Raw genomic sequence first — 20,251 nt, 5'->3', positions numbered from 1 at the left:
GCCCCCTTTTTAGTTTAACTTTTTTAAAATTGCAAAGCAGTACATATTTATTGCAGTAAATTTAAGCAAAACTAAAGTGTGGAAACTAAAATTTAAAATCTCTGTCCTCTAATACCATTTGTGGAGGAAGTAGTCTCTGTTAATAGTTTAGTTTCAATTATCCGTCAATGTTCCTACCTGTGATATATATCTACATATCAATATATAGATATAGCTATATAGATTAAATATATACCATGTATAATATATATGCCTGCACCATGTATAATATATATGCCTGTCTCCTATATGTGCATTGATATTATAATAATAGAATCATGCACTATCTATTGTTCTTATTTACTTTTTCTCTATTTCACTCTATCATGTGATTGTTTTTATATTTATCTTGAACATGTTAGACATCGAGAATGAAGGAAATCTCATGGAACAATATACAGCTTAATGTTCTGTGCTGTTGACAATATCTTGCTATATATATTTTAGGCATCTCAAACCATCATGATTTTAGTACCCCTAAAAATCTATTAGCAAATCACTATATTCACTATAGAAATTTTAATAAGATGTTAATTAATTTAAATTCTTAGAATAAAACCAGTAACTGAAGATCATTCCTCTCCCATCAATTGTGTAAATAGACTATCTAGTATTTGTACTTTATATCCAATATTGCATCTTAAAGGTAGAATCAGGTTATCTTAGATTTTTTCCTGCCCTGAATGCAAAAGATTATTCAGTTGCACTTGTTTTGCCATTATTTTATCCATAAAGTGTCAAAGGAAATCAAGGAAATGCTTATGTTCCTGTTTTGGCTGATGTGAGGAAGAAACCTTACCAATAAAAAATAGACAATATGTGAATTTATGAACTTTTAGGTTATGTTCATGGCTAAAGGAATGGATATAGTGGCTATTGAACAGATGAGGATTTATGGGTAGGACTGACTATCATTTTTCTATACACTTTTTTTCTCCCAGGTCGTATAGTGTGCTGCATTGCATTAAAATGGAAGAGCATAATACACTCAACTCCAACATCTAAATGAATACACATACACAACTAAACATCTATTTTTCTAACTTACATGCTTTTATAGTAGATATAAGCCATTATCCATCACCCTGCAGTTATTATTACAGAGCTTGAATAGTACAACAGCTAAATATCATTCAATAACTAAGTAAATTTTATAATCGGTTATGCAGATAAGCTATATTGATGCCTGGTAGAAATATAGCCTGTAAACTTTGATACAGTCCATGGGATGAAGAAAATAGCTCCAGTTTTGTTAGCACCCGAAATTCCAAATAAGCTTATAGAGAAAAAACATGTATAAGATTTAACTATGTGTACCATGCATTTTACTAGGTATAGTTACTAGTTGATAGGCAAAATTATGAACACAATTTAAATATGTAACATAATTATAACTAATTACCTGTGAATGAATCAACATCATATTATTTTAACGATCTTTTAACTTTTTATATGTTATAAATGCCCAAATGCACTTTTATATTTTTCGACAATAAGAAGTTTCATTGCCAGAGATTCATCCTGGAACTAAAGTAAGGAAGACAGAAATATATATCCTTGTCAAGGTAAAGAAAAAAAAAAATGTAAGCCAATACACAAACAAAAAATTTCATCTTGTAATAAGCACCACAAAAAAAGATAAACCTGAGCAATAAGAGTAGAAAGTATAATATACAATAATAGCTAAACAAATCAGGGACACTTTCATGAGAGTATGAGCATTGAACTAAGATCTGAATGATCTAGGCAAGTAATGATTTAGAGGAGATGTGTTTCAGGCAGAAGTAAGTGCAAAAAACCCCAAAGCAGAGACTCCTTTGGCAAATTGGAAGAAAAATGCTGATAGTCAATAAAGCTGGAACAGGAAGAATGAAGTGGAGGGTGTGCTTGTATAGGAGACCTTTTCAAGTCAATCTTTAGGAACAGTACAGAAAATTACTAAAAACATAATTGTGAAAAATAGCATGAAAATATGCAAGTACAGTATTTTACGAAATAATGTATAAGTTGTTATTTTGGTAAAGCAATATTAAAAATTTTTGGTGGAAATAGTTTTGATAACAAATTTTCATTATAGTTAAATTATTCTCTTCATAATTCATTATAAGTAGATGGATTTTATTTCTATGATTTTCTTGAGTCCAACCAATGTGTGGTTCCATTTTAGAATTAAATTGTTTAAAAATATCTTAGCTTTTGTCATATCCAAATAATTCTTCTCTTCCCTTTCACAAATGAGGAAATGAGGGCAGATTTAGTGATTTTTTTCCTGGGGTCCATCAAACAATGATAGGAAGTGCTCTAGTATTAAGTTTCCGTGAGGACTCAGGCCAGTATGTATTTTCTTGCTGCACCGCCAGTGAATCTTAGTTATGGAAATATGCAAGAGGTAGAAAAAATATTCTCGTTTGAAAATGTAGATTATAGATATCTTAAAAGCATATGACAATTTTCATGGGTACTTAATTTTCTGATTTAAATAATTCTTTAAACATCTCTATTACTCCAGCCATTTTGAAAGAAATAGTGACTGATTTCCTTGTTCTTAGTGTTAAGGTGTTACAGTAAGTGGAAATGGAGCTATTAAAGAGGTTTCTCTAAATCCTAGTCTAATATTTGATAAAGTTACAATTTTATTTACATCTGTCTTCACGAAATTTTAAATTTTGTTTGTATGAATATTTGCATAGTATAAATATATAGAAAGGGTCTAAGATTATGTCATAATATCTATAATTACGAGCATGTGTCTCTTGTTTAGTTGGTATTTATTAGTCTATGATGTTCAGGATGAGAACTTTTGCAAAAAGTACCTTTTCAATAGAATGAAATTTTTAATTACATTAGATTACATCAGCAAAAACAAGAGTGAGTGTATAAAGTAAAATTTTATGATTTTTGTTGCCAGAGCACACACTAAACTCATGTTTTAATTTGAGAATATTTTCAAAGCCATCTGCTGCATCTCTAGTAATTCTGAGAATGCAATCAGTTCCCAATTACCTTCTCAAAAGAAGGATAAAGTGAAGCAGTGAGTAATCCAAAAACTATTTATATTTGGCTAATTATCTTTTACTTTTTTTCTCTCGAAAGTTTTCTCATACGTATACCTAACTTCTCACATACTCACTTTCTTTTCGCAAATTAGAAATGAATGAAACTTTAAACTTTTTTTTAAGTGACCCAACTCTCCTGGATAGTGAAGGAGAACAAAACATTCTATCTTAGTAAATACTCTGCGAATTTTAGTCTACAAAGCGACATTTTAAAATTTCATAGGTTTGCTTTTTTCTTTAAAGGTAGTGACCACTCTGAGCATAATCTGTAGCACCAAAGGAAAGAATAATTCATAGGAATCAGAAAACATTCTATTAAAAACCATGGGGTATCATTTTTCTTTTTCTTTTTTTTTAGGTGAAGCAACCCTTGGTTAATCACAGATTGCAAGGACTTTGTCAGCTTACAATCCCTTATTTTTTATTTTTTACACCTACAGCACCTGGTCTTCCTAGGTGGTCTACTATCCAAGTACTAACCCAACCCGACCCTGCTTAACTTCCGAGATTAGACAGGATCAGACTTGTTCAGGATGGCAAGGCCGTAGATGGGGTATCTTTTTTCTCTTTCATTTCTTAGTACATGATTTTAATGGAAATATGTATGTATGAAGAAACACAAATTTGCTATTTTAGATATAGCTCTGTCTAGTATGGGCTGGCACTATTAACCCCAGCGGGATCCTATTCACGATAGCCTGCAGTCCTGTAGGCTACTTCTTAATTTACAGATTTTTGATAACATACAGGAGGTTATAGTAATATGGTAAATATTCTTGGCTGCCCTCAGCATTAAAACAACTCAAACTTTCTCAAACAAACAAACAAACAAACAAACAATATTGTCTCTCCCATCTGAAAGGCCAGGATGTAAAGACTTCACCTATGACTTGATCAGTGTTTCTGCTCCATATTTCTGCCCTTTTCTTGGTTCATCTTTGGTTTATCTTAATATATATCTTCTGGCTAATTTCTCTCATGGTAGCAAAAGTGCTCTGAAAGTTTTTGAACCCCCTCCGTGGATGCTACCTGGAACATCAAGCTCCAGTCCTAGGCTTCCCTCGGATTAGACAAGTTTAGTTTTTCGATTCACCCTGAAACAGTCACTGGTGTCTCTGGATACCATATGGATTGGATTGTCTCAGGTTTGGGTTATGTATCTGTCCTTAAACTAACCACCATGTAAGAAGTATGGTAATGTGGATTGGTAAAGAAACAAGGGGCCAGGAGTGGAGTCATTTTTCCTAAAATTTGATGTATGACTCACAAAAATACCACATACTATAATTTCATTAAATGAGTAGGAAACAAATAAAGTACTTTTACAATGAGAATGAATGTAGAGAATTATTTTTTGTTGTTTTTGGTTAAAATAGTTTGCTAATGGATATATATTTATATATAATGTTATATTTTTAAAAGCACTTCAATTACCATCAATGCTGTTATATTAATTTTATCATGAGTGACAGTTTTATTTCTCAACAGTATTTTTATAAATTAAATTTTTAATGATGACAAATTTTTATATTTAACATGAATATCAATACTTATACAATGTTTAATATTGATATTATTTAATACAGAATATATTAATTATATAGCTTATTTTATATTAATATTACTTCAATATGTTAATGTTATAGAATGTTTAATATTCACACTATACAATTAAGACTATTAGAAGTGTGCTTTTTCATAGAAGTTCTATAACTATGAACCAACTATTAATTGTATTTTAGCTGAAAGTATCTGCTAAATTCTGTTTCTGAGTAAATTCTGCGTAATTGGTGGCATTAGGATTTCTAACACCTTAATGCCAACTAAGTTTATTAATTCAGAAAATATTTATTAACCTCCCCCCTACCCCATGTGCAATATGCAGCCCAAAAGCAGTGTGAAGAAACAGAAAAAAAAATTCCTTTTCTCACTGATCTTACATTTTATTGGAGGGAGACAAACAATAAAAAGATAAATAAGTAAACAAATAGTGTATCAAATGTTTTTAAGTTCCATAAAAATAAATCAATCAATAAAGCAAGGTGAGTGGATAGAGACCAGTGTAGTGGGTGCAGATGTGAATTAGGTGAGTAAAGAAAGACTGATAAAATGAAATTTGAACAGAGATAATGAATGAGGAAGAAGGAGGCCAAGAAGGCACTAGGTTCGTGGGGAGAGGTCATTGGCAGCACTAGTACTAATGTTCAGTGTTTGGGGAAAGAACAAGTGCTGTGGCCAAATCAGGAGCTCACTTGGTTGGTTTCAGAAGCAGAGAAGGAGATAATTATGGGAAGAATTTAAATGTTGAGGTCAGACAGAGTCAGCACGGTTTAGAAATTTGTAGGAGGTCCTTATTCAGACTTCAGATTTTATTCTGAGGAGGGCAGCTGTTGCAGATTCAACATGAAGGTGACATGATCTGATATTTTAAAAGTTCTGTCTGGGCTGTGCGTGAGAATAGGCTATGGGGGGCTGTGCTTCATGTTTTATACTTAAGCATTTTTGGCTTTCAATGTATCACTTACTGTTGTAGCAGTTACCCATATCATCTCATTTAATTCTTATAACTCTGGGAAGTAGGAACTTTTACCCCCAATTTACACATTAGCCCATGACATTATAAGGAGTTAAGTAAATCTGGTGCTAAAGCAGCAGAGCGAGGGGTTATAGCAACATGCTCTTCAGACTATAAAGCCTGAAGCTGCAGCCACAGTATGGCTTTTTATCATGTACCTTTCGGCCTCTCCTATATAGTAGATTAGGGCCTGGTTAACAGTGTATTGGCCCAGGGTAGTGCAGATTTAATTAAGGGACAAAGGCAATAATATTTATTTTAGTAAACAGTAACTTTTGGAAAACCTTTTTTTTAAAATAAAACAAATCAGAAGACTATACAAGGCAAACCTCTTATCAATTCTGATTATCCTTATTAGTTTAGAATTGTTTTTTTCTTAGAGCATATAAAAATTGGAAAAAATTGCGAATTTTCAAATTATGAAATAAACTATGTTTACCTGTAGTTAAATAACACAAAGTTAAACATAACTATATAATTATGCAGTTGTAACCTAAAACACTGTATGGCATACGGTGTCTAGATCATGCTTAAAACTAGAAAATAAAATATAATTATTGAGAGAGCTAATAAAATATTTTTATCTGCATTCTTCTAGTTATACACTAATAAAATTATTAGACTGTGTTATTTAAGCCAATTACTATTGTCTGTGGTTTAACTCATCTCAGAAAATATACTATCTGCATCAGAGACAAGGGGAGGAAAATGCCATGATGCTCACCTCTGTCCAGCTACCTTTTCAATGAAGCAATACGTACCTTTTTTTTCACATCACAGTTATGATTGCAAACATGCACTCATGGGTGGGAGGGGTGAGAGATACATAGCTAGGCAGACAGACAGACAGACAGACAGTCTCTGCAATCATTTTGTAAATACATATACACATTTTTGCATGGATGATTATGTATATATGCATATATTATATATGTGTGTATGGTGTAGTCACATAAAAGGTTAAACAACTCTTTCCCCCCCAAATCTCTTACTGAACATAAAATTATTTTTTAAATGAGGAAAGTTTTTGACATGAATTATTTTAACTAAAGTTGAAGGAGGTATGTTCTTACTTTGAAAAACTCTATTTCTGGTCTTCAAAAGTATATATATGTATGTGCTCAGATAACTATTAGGTAATTGAAATGCCAGTGGTGACTAAGGCATTTGGTCTTTCTGAGTGATTTTTTTGGGTCATCATTTTGACTTCTATTGACTGTCACTAGCAGAAGTTGGAATTGAATTTTTTTAGAGAAATTTTAAATATTCAGATTAAAACTAATATATATATATATATCTTCTGATGTGTTTATATACATAAAACAAATATATAAAAAGAATACACACACACACACACACACACACACACACACACATACACCCAACCATAACAGTTTGTGAGTGTCTAGTATAATTGGTCATGTACTACAAAGTTGAAAATCCCTACTGCATAAAAATATGTTTGAAAAAACCCTTTTTGAAAATCACTCTTTCATGCCAATAAAGACATTGAAATGTACTAGATGTTGTGAACAGATGTACATTCTTCTACTTAGGCATTTGGTCAATTTATTCACGGAAAAACTGAAAGGGAGAGAAATAGCATAATGACTACAGTAAACATTGAATAGTGAGCCAATGATTTTTGAGTGTGTCTAAGATCTCATTCAAACCTTTCAACAACCTGTGAAGTAGATTGTTGCCATTTTAAAAATTAGGAAACTAGTTAACTTCCCTAAAATATTTTAAGCATAAACCTGTCTGACCCCAAAGGTATGGTTTTCACATCACCTAATTTAAAAGCAATTATGTGAAGAAGGGAAGTATACCTTTCAGAAAAACCAAAGCGGGTATAATGTTTCTATTTGATGTGTTGTAAGCAAGCAATAAAGAAAAAAAAATTGCATTTACCCTATTTGATTCATAGAATGCAAGAAATGCAAAAATGAACCTAAATTTTCTGAGAAAGACTGAGAGGAAACAGCAAAATCATTTGTTTCCTAATTATAAGTTTCTACACTGAGTGGGACTCCCCTATCAGTGTACTGCCCTTGTCTTGGAACTTTTATAGAAATCTTAATTGATAAATATACTTGTCTCTTTTTATGTTAAGATACCTTTTATTCTCTGATAACTTTCAGTTTTAAAGTTTCAATAATAATGTCTTTCATGAATAAATGTAGCATACAGTGGAACATGCAATACATTTAAATGTTCACCGAGACCAGGAGTTTGCATTGTTATTAATAACAATGCTGTTTATAAAATAATTTTGTTGAAATTAAGGAACAAATATTGCTGGGAGGATTGAAGAATCCAAGTGTGTTCTTTTCCCCCAGATTTTCTGTTTAAAGCGTACAGACTCGCTGTTTATTTACAAGAAAGTGGTTCTCGCAGCTAGCCGGTTTAAATAGAGGTGGCAGAAATAACATGACATTTCTTAGGAGGGGGTGGATGGGGTGAGTAGGTGGCATGGTTCTCCTTCCAGAAGATCCTGGATATAGGTAGTGCTGGAAGACAGCTTTCAAATATTTATATATTCAATCAAAACAGAGAAGAAGGCTACTTCCAATTCTACTTTTATAACTAAATATTTAATCATAATGTAAATTTTATATTTTAATGCTTATGTTTACTTTTATATACTTCGTGTAATTCTGGCTTTTTTGTATATCTTGGGAGCACATTCTATAGGAAAATGTATATTCTGTAGAAGCTGATGTAATGGATTCGTTATTTTATTGTTACTGGTAGATAAATTAGGACTAGCTTTTTGTTATAAATCGTCTATGTCATAAATTTTAGTTTAATGTTCCATCTTATTTTTCAACTTTACCATTTCAGTTTATTTTAAAATTCTTAATAATGTTTATAATTCGCATTATGACAAATCAAGAAGGTAGATGGAGATATATTGCATTCAGTAAGTCACGAGTTTTAATTTATAGAATAGCAAGAATCCTATTAATAAGTTAATCAAAAGAGAAGTTAAGAATTCAATAAGGACAAATTGGATCAAGTTTTAGAAAAGTAATTATAATAGTAATAAAAAAAGCCTTTCTGAAGCATATTTGTTGAGTATCATTTACTACTTGTTCCCTTTTTATGTCTTCGTCTTATTTTACCCTATTATGGAAATTTCTTTAAGGTCAGTACTTTATATATTCTGTTAATAGGTTTCACAACCAGTATATAGCACATATTTAAAACAGACCATTAATAGGAAAGACACAGAGCTTAGTGTAATAAGCATTGTACAAAGGCCGACTATGATGGAGCAAATATAGCTTACAAAACAGCTTGGAAACAGCATGTGTTTTTATGAATTTTTTGTTTGTCTTTGATCTACACTGAATTTCATTCACTCTAATGCTCTTTACTACTGAAAAGGTTTTGCTAAAATATTTCTTCGGCAAATATTGATAAAGTACCTGGTGAGTGGCAAAAATTAAGCAAAGGTTTAGATATAAAGTAATAAAGCATATATAAACACAACTTTTATGATTCTTTTAATTTAGCGACTATTATAGTTTTAAATAAGTGATCATTCAAAGAAATATATGATTACAGATTGCAATAAGCTTTATAATGGAAAAATTGAGGAGATGAGAAAGGGTAAAGTAACTCACTTTATATCAAATCAGGAAAATTATCTTATAGGAAGTAGTATTATAATTGAAATCTGAAGGATGGATAGAAATTTCTAGAAAATGGAGTAATGGTTGAAGTGGTTAGAAACCATAAGGATATGTAGACCAAGATAATAAATATTTATCTTATTTTAAATTAAAATTATTTTAGGTAGAGGAGTATGTAATCCCTTTATACTTTTGTAATGTTACCCTCACTGTGTTGTATGAAGTGGACTTGGGCTTCATCTGGATTGTAGAGGTGAAGAGGGTTTGTGTGTGAGTGTGTGTGTGTGAGTGTGTGTGTGTGTGTGAGAGAGAGAGAGAGAGAGAGAGAAAGAATATGTGGTGCAGTCAGGTTCGCCTCTTGTTGGATTGAATAGGGCTGGTGAGAAAGATGGAGGTTTGAAGAATGTCTTCCCCTTTAGGAACATGAGTAACTGAATAATCAGTATTGCCATTTCTTGTGATGAAGAAATGAGGTACAAACTAGTTGTTGGCAGTATCAGAAGTTGAGATAGCTAGATATAAATGTAATAGATCTAGATGTAAAGACATAAATGTGTGTATTGGTATCATTGATTGATTAATTGAAATTGTTTAATGTGGATATCATCGCCAAATGAATAGCATTAAAAGCAATGGGAATAGAAGGCATCACCTTGCTGAGGAAATAGAAGAGCATTACTGCAAAGTGAGTTATTAAGAGATTGAGTAGTCAGTAGTTAAATAGAAGAGAATTATATAAGAAAGAAAGAATTAGAGACAGGCAGAGGGATAGGAGAAAATAACTAGCAGTCTAAGAGAAAGAAAGAAGGAGAGAGAGACTTGGGAGGAGTAGAGATTCAAGTATAACATGATCAATTGTGTAAAATAAGCACTGAAAAGTATCCATATGATTTGACAGTCATAGAGGTTTTAAAAATATAGTTTTTGGAGTTATAAGGGAGGAGATTTGATTAAAATTGACGACTCAAAAATTTCCAGCATGATTGAGAGAAAAGTCGATGGCAATTTAGTGGAAATGGTGGAATAAAATACTATCGTTTGTGTTTGTTTTGAAATGAGAGTCACTGCAGAACACTTGTATGTTGTTAGAATGACCATCAGGGAGGGGTGCTGACGATTCAGGGAAAGGTGCCTTCAAAGACAAGGGGAGGTAGATTGTTTCCAGAACACATGGTCATATCAGCTTTTAATAGAAAAAAAAAGATATATTTCCACCATTGTTAGTGAATAAGATGATGGAAAAGATAGATTCAGGACCATGTGGATTCATAGACTTTTTTTGATACAATAAGAGGCAGTTTCTGCCAAATGGCTCTTAGTTTCTCAATGAAATGTGATGCAAGGCCTTGCTTGTTCATTGAAATATACATAAGTTCATTCCGTTACAAAAGGAATGGATCTAATTATAAGAAAGTTTGCCTAGAGTCAATTTTTACATGAATTGCAAGTCTATACCGCTCAAAGACAGTGAAAAGTCCAAGACTTGTAGTTTTATTCATTTATTAGGCTTTAACTTTTTGCTCTGATGAGGACATTGGATATCAACTCAACAGTTTAAACATGTAGTTAAAAGAAAAGAGTTATTCTTCTCTAAACAAATGCTGATAATTTTACATAATTCTTTATAAATAGAAATGTTTGTTATTTATAAATACAAATATGTATGGTATATTAGTCCTTCACACACACACACACACACACACACACACACACAAACACACACACACACACCCCACAGAAGTAACCTTGCAGAAATTGCAATAACTTTTATTTTGCAGAAAGAAGTCCATATTGTTGTTTTTATTTCCCATATTTGGTTTGCAGAGCAATTTTACCATAAATATGTTATAAGCTCTATCTGAAAATTATCATTTAAATGGGCTTTTGAATTTCAGCATCTGAAAATAGGTCTGCTGTTTCCTCGTGGCTAATGATAGCAACCATAACATGACCCAAAACTAATAAAAATAATATAAGACAAAAAAAATCTGAATGCATACATCTAAATAATTATTTCTATATTTGGTAAATTAATCTTTAATGTTAGTTTAATGAGAAAAGTTGGACAATTTAGGGTATTTTTTCCATTTATATTGTGAAAAGTTTTTATGGTATTTTACGAGTTCAACAGATATAAACAAAGATTAATTTAGCCTATTTTCACTATTATTGACATCTTTGTGGATTATGTGCTTCCTTCGAATATTGCAATTTTGCCTTTAAAATCAGAATTCTTTTCATTGTAGCATAGCAATTTTCAATAGGAAATCTGGTGGCATGGAAAATCTCCAGTGAGGACATCAGTTCTCACCAGAAGCACTTTCTCCCAGCACTCCTTTCTGGTAGAAGCTGGGCTCCTAGTGGAAATGATGCCGCTATTAGGATGATCTGAAGTACTCTGGAGAGAGACCTTCTGCTCAGTTACCATTCCGGCTGGAACCTGCTATGACAGTTGTCAACAGTGCCCTTTCTGATGTTTCCCAGTTGTGTTCCATTTAGAATAAGTACTTAAAGAGACACCTGCTAGGCAAGCCAGAATAGAGAAGCGGCATGGTTCTGGCAAACATATGTAGACAATAATATCCCTTTCCTACCTTGGGCAATAACTTAATAAAGCCTTTAAGACAACAGAATCTTAAGTAGTCATCCTTTTTGTTGTTGATGAGAAGGAGGGAGATGAATACCAGCATCAAAACTTTCTTTGTGTGCCTACAGCTGTGATCTGGGCACTGCCACACTTTCCTGCTGCTATGACTCTCTAGCCATATGCTGCCGTTTAAAGTACAGCCTATGATTCAGGCTGCAACCTTGTGAAATTGGCATATAGGCTGTCATCACTGTGCTCCAAATGCCCGACAAGCCAGAATTTTTCTTCTTCCTATGAAGATTAGACAATATCCTCCAAATGTCAATCATATAGATGGCATATATTCTAAAGATATAAGGAGAGGTATGCACTTCAAGAAGAGTGAAGTTTATTCATTTTCTCTTTAGGGAAAAGTACAAAGAAATTTATTAATAGAATGAGAAATAAAAAACATATATACCCTAAACCTATTACAAATTTTCAGTGAATAACGAAAAATGATACTCCCAGCACATCATCTATATATGACAGATTAGGTATTTGGATCACTGGGGTTGGGCGGACAATGGTCTCCCTTTTGGAATTTGGGAAGTGTTGAAATGGAAAACAAAAATGAAAAATTAGGTTTACGTTTCCAAAAGAGACATTTTATGTTTTGTCTTTATCCTCAAGAATTATAAAATAAAAACATGATAGTGCAGATGGATCTACAGATAAAAGTAAAATAAACTCTCTTTACTCCCCCAAATGTCATATTTGTTCTTTTTCTATTATGTGATTACAGATAAAATGTAATATCCTGGACTGGATATAGGTCATAAAAACAACAAATGACAATTTGTATTCTGTTTTCTCACCTTCCCTGACTTCCAGCTCAAAGGGACTCGCCCCTGACCTTAGCACTGTGTGCCTTGCCTAAATATTGACTCCTCTCATCTCTATTGGTCTTGAGCTGTGTTGGGTTTACTTAATTGCCACTCCCAGTAAAATATAGTATGCATGGGAATAAGGTGTGTTACTTGCCTAGGGGGATCTGCAATTTATTCATGAAGTCAAAAATCATTTGAAATTCAAAGAATTATTTTACTGGTAAAATTCCAGGCACTGAGAGGATCCATACAGGAAATGAGTTTTAGCCATAGGGACTGTATATGTAGTTCTCCACAAACATTGCATGTTAGAGCTGCCTAGTGGAACTTTAAATGCATCACTAGTTTATGTGTTCCTTAAACTGAGTGTTTTATATATGTATTCTATACAGTTCTGTCTGTTAATTCTTTATGATGAATAATCAACATTTTCCCCACAATATTTAAAACAAAAAAAGTGGGAAAAATAATTGTAACTGGAATGTAATTTGCTAGTGAAGCGATTTTAAGATTGAAGGATATTCATTAGATTGATTGAAGCAGACAGTAGGCAGTAGTCACTTTGCACATTTTTTTTTCAAAGGACATATGAAATATCTCCTGTATCACTTTGTGTACATGCCTGAGCTTTTAGAAGGAATATTTTCCTCATTGCCTTCTTTCTCTCTCCCAATCTTAATTCCTTATCTTTTTTTATGTAGCAAAACTCACCTCTTATAGACTGTTTCATTTGATTAACTATCACACTGATTACTGAATTGCTCTTTCACACAGTTTTACTTCGAAATATATTGCTTTTCATTCACTGTAAAGTCGCTTTTGGAGGGGGATGATATCATAGCACTTGGTATATAAATATATTGCCACTTACCATATCTTATTGCAATTATTTTATTTCTTCTATACTAAGATATTCCCAAGGTCAAGTACATTGTTTTTGTATTCCTGGCATCTAGTTATCTAGTTCCTGGCACATAGTGTGCACTTAATAAAGGTTTGCTGAATGAGAACTTTCATGAATATAGAGATGCTTGTTGAGTGATTCTTTAATTTCTTTGTCCTCTCTTCCACCTGCCTTTGTTTTTCACTGCTCTAAGATATGTTCAGCATTGATTAGATTTTTAAAAATTTCTCATAAACAGCTTTCAACTTCCTAAACTTCCTAAACAGTAGTTATTCCATATCAGCAGAGGGGTTAAATGCATGCCTCACTAGTTGGATGCCCTTGGGCAAGGTATGTAACCAACCTGTGCTTTTGTTTTCCTACCTGTAAAATGAAAATAATGATACCTATCTACCTAATGAGCTAGTTTTGGATTAAATGACTCCACACATATAAAACACGTAGGACAGTGTCTAACACATAGTAAGCGTTGGTCAATGTTAGTAATTATTATTAATTCTTACTTTAACAAAAAAATAATCCATTGAGATAATTTGATGATGTTAGAAAAGATTGTCTGTTCCTCCCCTGAAGAATTTGTATTTTATCGACATCTCTTCCGCTGAGAAAACTTCATGATATCAGAAATAAGTCTAATTGTTATAATTCAGTAATTTGAGGTAATTTATATTTCTGCTTTCTGTAGCATGGCCTAGTCATGTCTCTTTTGTTTATTATAGTTTTTATTGATTTAAACAGAGATACTTTATAGGCATTCATCATGCTAGTTCATGGTGAAGATACAGACTTTTTAATGGAAATTTTAAACCCACAATTTTCTTTTATTAGTTTAGTACAATGATTAATATTCTCAAAATAAACAAAGGAGTAAAAGCCTAAGAATCTCTAATATCTCTAACAAGACAGGCTTTTATTAGTGTCATATCAAAGTCATTTAACCACTATGTGGTTAAAACTGTCTTATTTAAACCAGGTTATGTCACAACACTGTTGCAGATAAGGTGAATAGTTCACACTGTACTGCATGTTCAGTCTCTCATAATTAAGCTTCACAATATAAAATTTCACTGTAGAGCCGCTTTAGACTCTCAAATGGCATAAGACCTGAAAAATCTCTACATGTGCAATCTGTCAGTTATGAATGGGGTTTGTTTTCTGAATGTATGATTACAGTCAATTGTTTGAAATTAGAAAGCTGTATTACTACAGAAACAATGTTTTTAAGAAGTTAGGAGAACAGGCTAGCCCACAACCGTTTGCCTGGAAATTACCTTAAGAAAAAGTTCTGTAGAATGTTACTAATATATTCCCGTTATATCAAAAAAATGCTTTCATAAGTTCATCATGGGATGAAAAGATTGTCTTTCCTTCAACTCTTGACTATAATTTCCCTGCTAGTTGTCCAATCCAATTTCTGTACAGAAGGATTTAGTCCTCCCTCACCTCAAGCCTACATGGTATAGCAGAAAGTTGAACAGGGCAGGCGTTAGAATGACTGAGAAAGGGATTGTAACGAGAGAGGGAGGAAGAGAATGGAGTTGATTTAGGGAGAGAGAAACGGGATTTGTTTCCTACAGTCTCACAGATACTTCTTTATATCCATAGCCTCCAAAGTGAGTAGCATGGTCCCCAAGGGGTAGTTGATATGATACATCGTAGTGGAGGAAAAAAAAATAGAAACTCAATGTAGTTTTTCTTATAGAAAATGAAAATTGACCTTCTAATATTTAATATGTGATTGAAACTTCATCCCATAACTACAGTCGTTGCAGTTATTTATACCTTCGTGAGGTGTTCTGCGGGAAGAGTGGTAGAACCAGCACATGGGGAGATAACAAGTGGTGTCCTTAGTCACACATTCGCTTTTGCTGTAATGTCTCAAGTTCCATGTTCACTCTGTTATGTGAAATAACAATTATATCATTCTACTATAAATAAACTTTCAAATGGACAAAACACAAAACTGCTAATGGAACCTAGCAAACATCAAGAAAATGACATTTCTACTCCTAGAATAAACTTTACATCAAATAGATTATATTTTCTAAACTGATGATCTCTCTTATGTGATAAGAAGTCATACAAAATATTGAAAATGTAAAAGATATTTGAAATCAGATGTTATACTGTCTATTGTTAGTGATGCATTTTACCCTAGGTATTTATTGTGCCTCGATAAGCTAACAGTGTAAATAGATGGATATAATTGAAAATGGATAGTTATATGTAATAAATTTATGTTTATATCTTATTTTTTAAACTGGTTGAAGCATACAATTAACATAGTTTGAAACCCCTGGCCTAAACCACCATCCCGTCACCTCTTCGTTTTTCTTTGAGGACCTCCACAGCAGGCTGTCCTTTCCTTTTCCACTGCTCCACCTTATGGCTCCTGAGTACGGTTTCTCTCCTTTTGTAGCTGACTGTGGGACACAACCCAGTCCCATGCGCATTTGTTTTAATAAAACAGCCATGGCGTGGTGTCTTGTTGTTTGGGGATTTGCTTTGGTTCTTGCTTGTAACAACTTACATCATGAGAAGAAATAAAAAAAAAAGAAGGAAATTGAGATGAACTTTTAGATTTCAGAAGGACTAAAGCAGTATTTCAAAAGATACCATAGCTTTTTGTACTCGAATGATGAGAATTAGGAAAAGAGGCAAGTGGTGAAAAGTTGCATGCAAGGACTATGCCCTGGGGAAGCCACAATGAGGAACAAAATTTAGAGCTCCTCAGAGGGCTAATTTCCCCAATAATACTACAATTCAGTGAACTAGGGCCTGAATCAAAAGGTAGTAAAGTAGAGGTTTTAGGGAGTGGTTACAGCCAGTAATGTTAATATCGATTGGAAAAAAGATGGGCATACTACTAAGAAAAAATAGGGAAAGAAAGTTCTTGAGGCCACTTGTCTGTTTACCTGATACCAGACAAATTTTTATATTTAAAGCGTGGACAAAGAAAAGAAGGTGACCAGTTTTCTAGCTTAGCTTTATTTCCTTGTCTTATTTTATTATTTTAAAGGAAGGTTGCTAGGACAGTATAAGTCATAAAACTTGTTTCTGTTAGAACTACCAGTGACTCAAGTTGATCTTGAGGTTTTTGTTTGTCAAAATCAGGTTTTGAATTTCTGTATCAATATAGTAGAGACTAGAACTGTGTCAAATCATTCCTGTGAAAAATAAGTGAGAATTTCTGATGGATATTTTTGAAAATGGCCATAGAGCTCAATAACTAGACCGTAAATTAGTGATTTCAGGACTTATTGTAACCTGTGCTCTAGTAGTTTGTGCAAAACTAGATATTGCACATAAGCTCAGTGAGGAGAGTAGCAGAAGCCATTTCTTAAAAATAGGAATGACTACAAACAAAAATTTGTATGACTTAAACCAAGGCCCCTTTTAGGAATCAATACTAAGTTATAGTGCAAGATCAGGGAAGACCCACAAAAAGAATAGGCATGGATGGTACACTTTAGAAACAAATTGTTATTTTTTCCTAGGTTTTATGGCAACTGTCTCATCTTCTTTATTCCACTCTTTGTGTCTGTGATTGTGCTTATGTATTTGGTGGGAAAATATGATTAGTCTGTTTAACATGGAAGAGAATCCCAGTTTGGATATCTTTTAGCAACTCTTTCTAAAAATTAAAACAATTGCCATATGTACTGAAACTGATTTCTTGCATTGTGGTGTGTGTATGTGCGTGCGTGCGTGCGTGCGTGCGTGCTATACGTTAAAGTGGAGTTCTCCATAATCAGTGTGGGATAGCATAAGATTAGGAAATAAATAGCTATAATATCCTGACAGTTTTCTTCCTTGGTATTAAGAATGTTTACACTCAATGGAAGTTCTATACCTAAAACAAAATTTATGTTAAATCAATTGTATTAAGATCATGTTTAATGATGCAATGTTATCTCTTGGTGTAGCACACTATTGTTTAAGGGTAGCCTGAAGCCTTAACTGTAGTGTAATTAGAATGATTCCTTATGAAATGTGAAAGAGCGGAGAGCTGTTTATTTTCATTCCATTTAACTAAAGTATCTTTCACACTCTAAGATCTCTTGGATATATTATTTGAATAGACTTTCCCCATTTTATTATTCTTGTTTTGTTTCTACTCTTCATCAGGACAAGCACATGTTCAAGGACACATCTGAAGGATGGAATTTATGGGCTGCCTGTTCCAGTGTGCATTAGATTTGCAGTCATTGAATAGATTAGTTTAAGCAATTAAAAGAGACACCATATAAACCTTACACATGCATATAATGATGCCAGGAGGCAGTAATGGCCTTGGGAGAATTAAAATCAAATAATCAGAATAAGATTACATTGTGGTTCTTTTTAAAAAATGCTAGAGAGAAAGCATAAACTCTTCCATGCAGTCATCTTTGATCTTATTTAATATTTTTAAAAAGACAGGAAAAATGTGGTTTTAAGAAAGGATTTTTAAGGACACATCAGTAAACATTATTCTGGAGGTTTGTGTTTGGTTTGGTTTATGTTCATTTGCATATTATGAACTGCTGTTTGCATAATAAGACCACTGTTATTTCTAGTCAAGCCATGGATGATTACACATATGAATAACACAATTGTGTATCCTTTGTGATATACATTATTGTAATCTATGAAAGTATCCTGACAAGTCTCTGCACTGAAGACCAGCAAATCATGCTACAGAGTATTAGATGTCAATTCCACAATATTACACTGCTATTTAAAAGGAATAAGATTCTATAAACATAGAATTCGTCTAAATGCACTTCAAATCTTCAGTGTTGTGATGAGAAAGCTGATCTCATGCATGGCCAAAGATCTGGACAACTTAGCCCCCTTTGATCACTATCTATGACTGACACAATTATGCAGTGATTTGCATAGATAAGACGAGAAAACAATTAGACTGAGTAGGCAGCAATTCTGACACTGATCATTATAGGCTAGACAGAAGAATTCAATATAGGCCAGTCTTTCCTCCCCCCACCCCCCCCTGCCCAAGTAAAGACACTCAGAGACTTGTTGTAACCATAATGTAGAAGAGGGGAGAGGTGGGGAATAACATAAACCTCACTGCCTGTAACACTCTTGCTACCATCTGGAAATGTTAAGACCAGTCTCATGAGCCAGAAGGGATCCAGAATGAGACCTCGGGAGAAGAAAACTGGACATGTGTGAGAAATGGAGCTAAGCCTTTTTTAACTCCTTAATATTTCCTTAAGGGCCATAAAAAAAAAAAGCCTCTTGTGCTTGTCATTCTCAGTATGTGTATAACTTCAAATAATACCACACTTTTTAAGAAATTATTTTTTAGGTTCTTCTGCAGTGAAAATTATGTGAGAGTAATAATCATCACACTATCTCTAATTGTTATGCATCTAGCTTTTCTGAAATTCTAATCAGAGTTTCAAAAAGCATCAACCTGGAAGAACTTCTATAAGTGTCAGAAAATCTAGTTTTCCTTTGCAAGAATATCTGAGGCAGGTTTGATTTTCTACTTCCTCTCTTCAAAGTCTCTGTATAATTGAAGAAAAGAAAAACAAAGAATTGGGTCTAGAATGCTATCTTAATGGCATACCTATATACATACTTTGGACACATAACCAGGAGCTAAAATATCATAGTTATCAATATGATTATTTTAAGACCTGTGGTTTTTTTCAGGAAACATTTTGCAATTAACTTTACTCTCAAAAATGAAGTATAGCTAATTAGGCCTTAAGAGGATGCACATGCCCCATTTCACAATTACACAGTAAGAAAACTCTAATAGCTGATATTCAGAATAGATTTAGCTTCTATAATTGATTCTGTGTATAGTCGTGAAAATAGACTTTTGATACAAATATAATTTTAGATGCTTTAGGTCAAAGCACCAATATTTCTGAGATTTTAGGGAACAATTGCTAGAAAGTGAATCAATGCTTGTTATTGACAAATGGTTCAAAACAGAGGGTATTTAATTAATGTGCATGATCCTGTTTCATGTAGAAAATTCTGGGCAAGAGAGCGAAATTGAGATTTCTCGATCACAGTACTGAATTTGAAGGGTACACCATTCTCTCACCTGACAGGATTATGCTATGAACATAATTGTAAGCACTAGACTGTAGTGATTTCAATTTATTATTACTTTATAAGCTCCTGCATATAAAATGAACAATAAAATGTTGAAATGGAAGTGTCTAAATATATCATTTGCTTTTTTGAGGGGTGTGTCTGAAATTCAAAATGGTTTAAATGATGGATTTAAAAAAAATAAAGATTCATAGACTTAACAGTCTATGAATAGGGGATAGAAAATTAGGTATGTTGCAAACACTTAGGAAAATAAATGGAATTACTAAGAAATTTTTTACAATAGTAAGAATGCCAAACAAGTTCATTTTTAATTTTAAAGAAATAGATTGGTAACTTACTGGAATGCTATAAAAATAAATTAGCAATGTCAGCTTGGCTTTCCAGTCTTTATTATGTTTCAGAGAACAGACTACTTAAACGTGTTCTAGGAGTTAGATCTAAGGGGATCCAGCTGGACTTGAAGAGAATCATTGCATCAGGAGGTAATAAGCAGGCTTTGGAC

General features: G+C 33.0%; 1 protein-coding gene and 1 pseudogene across 1 annotated transcript in view; one reads left to right on the top strand and one right to left on the bottom strand.

The window, feature by feature from the left end:
* Nucleotides 1–20,251, top strand: part of PCDH9 (protocadherin 9) — an 827,532-nt gene that overhangs the window by 223,014 nt on the left and 584,267 nt on the right. The window lies entirely within an intron of this gene.
* On the bottom strand, nt 3,527–3,645 carry LOC120622645 (uncharacterized; annotated as a pseudogene).

Source organism: Pteropus medius, unplaced genomic scaffold, assembly GCF_902729225.1.
Source record: "Pteropus medius unplaced genomic scaffold, Ma_sr-lr_union100, whole genome shotgun sequence".
NCBI lineage: Eukaryota > Metazoa > Chordata > Mammalia > Chiroptera > Pteropodidae > Pteropus > Pteropus medius.
This window is presented reverse-complemented; position numbering and strand designations above follow the sequence as displayed.